Here is a 5,989-nt window from a genome sequence, read left to right as displayed (position 1 = left end):
AATGCTAAAATTTTCTTAGCATTACAAATCATTTTCATATATTTGAACCATATAAACACATCCAAGTTTATAAAAGAAAACATTAATTTTCTCAATTAATTTCTTTTATTTTTAATATATTTTATAATTATATTTAAATAAATTTTCAAATAATTAAATTTCAAATTTTAACAATACTTATTAAAATTATTTATAATAATAATTATCAATTATTAACATAATAATTTTAAATTAATTAAACTTTGGAAAAAAATTTTCAAAAATGAAACCTACTAAAAATAGAAATCCGCTAAAAATAGAAACTTTCCAAAATGGAAACCTACTAAAAACAAAGACTTTCTAAAAATAGAAACCTACTAAAAATAGAGACATTCTAAAAATAGAAACTTTCTAAAAATAGAGACATTCTAAAAATAGAAACCTACTAAAAATAGAGACTTTCTAAAAATAGAAACATGTTAAAAATAGAGACTTTCTAAAAATAGAAACCTGCTAAAAATAGAGACTTTCTAAAAATAGAAACTTGCTAAAAATAGAGAGTTTTAAAAAATAGGAACCTGCTAAAAATAGGGACTTTTAAAAAATAGGAACCTGCTAAAAATAAAGACTTTCTAAAAATAGGAACCTGCTAAAAATAAAAACTTTCCCAAAATAGTCTTGATATAGAAATCTGAACCAACCAGTCAAATTCTATAAAATGAAATTTGTTTTCTTTTCAGTTACCAAAACCTAATTTTACAATTCCATATACAAAACCTCAATTTAACAATAAGGGTTTCAATTTAACTCTTTCACAGATGTATTCAAGAACAAAGAACAATAAATCTTAACACGAGGGTTTTTTAGTTTCCAATTTGTATACAGATGTTTCCTAAGAACGATGAACAACCAAATCCACACACAAGGTTTTCAATAATTAAATTGCTTACAGAAGTTCTAAAAAATGAAGAACAATAACTATGCAAAACAAGGATCTCAACCCAGAAGAATTCTAAAAACAAAAACATAACAGACACGGAGAAGACAAGAATTCAAAGTACAAAAAACCACTGTACAAATAAACCATGAGATCCTACCTGGATCTGATGCTAAAACAACAATCATACGAATCACGCAAAAATAATCTCCTTTCTCTGAAAACTTCCTTTTTTGAAATTCCTCTTCCTAAACCTATGTAATTGCATAATGAGCTTTAGATATCTGATAAAGAGTTCTCCCTTAATTTGGGGCTCTAATTGTGCAACCATGTGAGGGAACTTGCTGATCAATTACTATTTATTACTTATTATCTTTTACCTCTTCATGCACAAACTTTTAGATATTAAAATATCTTTATTAAATTAATTAGTTTTATCACTTTATTTAATTTATTATATTTTAATTTCATGAATACACTTTATGCAATTTAATTAAAATAAACTTTATTAAATTATGTTTTCTCTCTCTTATTAAATCATGAGACACTTAAATAATATAGTTATTAATTCAACTAACAATATTATTTAGAGTTTATTTTAGAACTATAACCTTATCTTTTTCATGCACGTTTATTGAATTATAAAATAACTTTATTTAATTTCACTTGACTTCTCTTTTTAATTAATTTATTAAATTTTAATCCCATGCACACTTTATGCAATCTTTAAACTTTTAATAAATTAATATATTTTCCATGCTTTAATTTATTTTTAAAATGTTAATTGATAAAATATTTATTAACTTAAATAATAATAATAATAATAATTAGCATTTATTTAAAAATGAACTCTAAATATATTATTATTAAATTAAATTAATATTATCTTGTTCTAAAACTAAACTGATAACTTTTATCTTTACATTTAATTCTTTTTATTTAATTAATTTCTCAATTAATTAAATATAATTAAATATTAAAAATATCATAATAATTTTTCATTAAATTAAATCATTTAATTTGACTTAATTAATAGAAAAATCACCAAAGACTTATAAAACAAAATATGAAAACGCATCATAGAAAAACACATACAAGATCAAACTAAAGGGTTATAATCATGAATTAACATCATACGACACATTTAGAAGGTAATCAACTCAGATACTTGTCCTAATTTTTTCTAGGACAAATGGCTTAAAGGTTTAGGATTTGGACTTAAGAATTTATCTCCCCTCTCTTACCATTGAGATAATGCGATATGGTACACTCATTCTGGCAATTGAGGGAAGTCGATACCCGTTACTTGCAATCTGCATAAAATTCACGCATGTACAAACACAATATTTTAAGCTAAATAGACAATAGGAGGAAGTGGTGCATCGTGTAGATCTAGACTAGTAAGTGACTATTACTCCCTTCCTTAACCATATCAGAAACACCATACATAAAGAAAACATACACACACACACCATACACATGCAATATGGGGTAAGTATCCATAAGAAAACACATATGATAATCCATCCAACTAATCAATAACTAAAAATACTGTAATAATCATCATGCATACATGAAGTATAGAGTAACAAGTAATCTCATCATATATCAACTGAATCTGAAACAATATCTGATAATCTCAAAACAATGCTACTAATCATCAAGCATAAAATTGGCCTAAAAGAGTTCGACAATAATAGCAAAAATGTAAACTAGGGGCATGCACTACACAAACTAATACAATCAAATACATATCAATGAATTCCAAAGGCTAAACCCAAAGGGAATGACGTCTAAAATGTCACAAGAGAGGATAGACTTCCTCTAATGCCAAGAACAAATCTATAACTCACAGTTTCAAGTTTTTATCAAATGCAATTCACAATTATCCGATGCTAAACAATGAAGCTCCCACCTCTATTTTATACTTTTCCTTCACACTTCTAGAAGGAAATAAAATATTAATTAATTGCACTCTCTAAAAACTCCTCCCTTGCAATACAATAATTAATTGTGCTTCTGGAAAATTAAATTACTAGAGGCTTCCCCTCAATAATTAATGCACTCTCTAGAAGCTTCTCCAATAACTAATTAAATTAATTAAATATAAAGTCACCTTTTAATTTTAATTTATTTAATTAATTTATAAGAAATTAATTTAATCAATTTCTTATTTCTCCACTTAGCCTTTGGAGAATGTAAAGGCTAAGAACTCCACTGGGCTGCTAAAAAGATGGGGACATTACAGTCCGCTCTCCTTGAAATTGCTCATCCTCAAGCAATCTAGCAACACAATGAACTCCAATCTCCACCTGGATCCCAAATGAATTCGTATGTGATATTATCCCTGTAGACATTAAACCAACTGTAAACCAACATCATCAAGACTAACCACATGTCCTGCAGCGTAGCTCCCAAAACTTGTGCTAATGATGTAGAAGTTAGAATGTCACTAGAAGGCAACTCTGAAGATCTATGAAATCTCTTCTTCCTTGTATCCACTCACAAAATATATATTGGACTGGAATCTTGATTATCACCAACATACATTGAAAAAGATGTAGTTACAGGAGAACCATATGCACTCAAGCTAACTCTATCAGCAATAGATGTAGTCACATCAAAATATATGGACATAGGAGCGAAACTTATTGCTACAACAAAAAATTGAACCGAATCTGTATTTGATGAAAACTCATAATCAACATGTGTGCCATCATTAGAACACACAACAAGAAGTGAATGCATATTGCTAAACTCCTCGTTGCATGCTTCGACTGACAAAGAAGTGGCTGCTGATATGATAATATCCTTGCATTCTCCTAATCCCACTATTGCTGCATCGTTATGTGGACTCCCAACTCTGCACATATGACTCAATACCAGATTGTGAATCAATAATACTAGAGCGTAAACCCACATCTACTAACTCTGTTGAAACACCCACATCACCAACATCATAGTTGGGTGGCTCTATACGTGCCTTGGTCCCATTATTATTGCCCCTATTGTTATTGTTTCCTCCATTGTTGGCATCACCTAGATTAATATTAATGCCCATCTGTCTAGCCATAAGCCATAATATCATATCCATTCACTTGTTTTGCTCTTGTTGCATACACTGCCCCTCCTCTAATGTACCCAATAACTGTCTGAACATCACATCTTGATCTGGACCGATATACATTTTGTCAAACACTTTTCCCTCTATCCAGCTATCCCAAATTCCCTAAGACCTCCATAGGATGGTAGGACTTATAGCTCTGATACCACTGTAATGGGCTCTGATACCACTGTAATGGACACCCTAGATATGTCCAAAAACTGAACCAACTGCTAATAAAGATTCTAATGTTTTTGCATAGATTTTGAAACCATATAACATGAACAAGAAGGGATTTATGCAAACTGAAGATTGAACCACTGCTGAAATAATATTAGTTTTCAAACTAATAAAATCAAATACATAACAATGAATTCCAAAGGCCAAACCCTAAGGGCCCGTTTGGCGAGTGGAATAGGAATACATATTCCAAAAATTTTGAATTCCTTGTTTGGATGCACCAAAACAGAATTGGAATATGAAGTAAAATAGGAATACGTATTCCAATTTTGGCCCAAAAAAGGGGTTTTGCAATTCTACCCAAATAGGTGTTATTGGAATATGTATTCCTATTCCATTTTTTTAATTTTAGAAAACATAAATTTTGGGGTCCACGAATTCCCATCAAATATTGGCTGAACCAAATGGAGAACAGAAATATGTAGCCCCATTTTCTATTCCAGAATACATATTCTAGAATAGGTATTCCTATTTCGCTCGTCAAACGGGCCCTAAGGGAATGACGTCTAGAATGTCACAAGAGAGGATAGATGTCCTCTAATGCCAATAACAAATCTATAACTAACACCTCCAAGCTTTTATCAAATGCAATTCACAATCATCCAATGCTAAATAATGAAGTTCCCACCTCTATTTATACTTTTCCTTCACACTTCTAGAAGGAAATAAAATATTAATTAATTGCACTCTCTAGAAACTCCTCCCTTGCAATACAATAATTAATTGTGCTTCTAGAAAATTAAATTACTAGAGGCTTCCCCCTCAATAATTAATGCACTCTCTAGAAGCTTCTCCAATAATTAATTAAATTAATTAAATATAAAGTCACCTTTAATTTTAATTTATTTAATGACTTTATAAGAAATTGATTTAATCAATTTCTTATTTCTCTACTTAGCCTTTGGAGAACGTAAAGACTAAGAACTCCACTGGGTTGCTAAAAAGATGGGGACATTACACACCACAACCTGGTTTCTTATATAAGGGAGAGCTTTGTATCAATTGGTCTCCTATTGTTGCTCCTATTTCTCGTGCTACTTTTGCTATTGGGCATCCTCCTACAACCAGTAACAAGTTTCCTTATCTGACACTTGCCATTTCACCTCTCAGGAAGAGGAAGAAGAAAAAGAAAAAAATGATGATAGATGATCACTTCCCGACCCACCTCCCAACCCAACTGATGTATGGGGTTCTGGTGATTGTCATGATCTACCTCCCTCAGTTGGCACCGCTTTTACAGTCTGAAGGCTAATATATATATATATATATATATATATATATATATATATATATATATATATATATATATATATATATATATATGATGATGATGATGATGATGATGATGATGATTAGTTATTTATTACGAACTTTAAAGAGATAAAGATCATTTTGCATAACATCACATCAATTGATGATCAATCATCAACAAATCAAAAAACAAATTTAAGATAATGACCAAAATAATGTAGTGTGAAATTTTAGATAGTTATAAAACCTTCTCCTCTATTGACTTAAAGTTTGTTAATGAGAACTCGTAGCAAACGATACAACATCCAAAGAAATATAAATATTATTATTAATTTTTAATGATACTAATCTTGTAAACATCATTAAAATCTTTTATTTCATATATTATTATTAATTTTTAATGATACTAATCTTGTAAACATCATTAAAATATTTTATTTCAGATATTACAAACTATGTTATTTTCTCCAATCCAAAGG

The sequence above is a fragment of the Cupressus sempervirens genome, chromosome 2 (genome assembly GCF_028749045.1).
Source record: "Cupressus sempervirens isolate cs-2001-9-10 chromosome 2, ASM2874904v1, whole genome shotgun sequence".
NCBI lineage: Eukaryota > Viridiplantae > Streptophyta > Pinopsida > Cupressales > Cupressaceae > Cupressus > Cupressus sempervirens.
The sequence above is the reverse complement of the archived record's forward strand: the minus strand, read 5'-3'. Positions refer to the sequence as shown.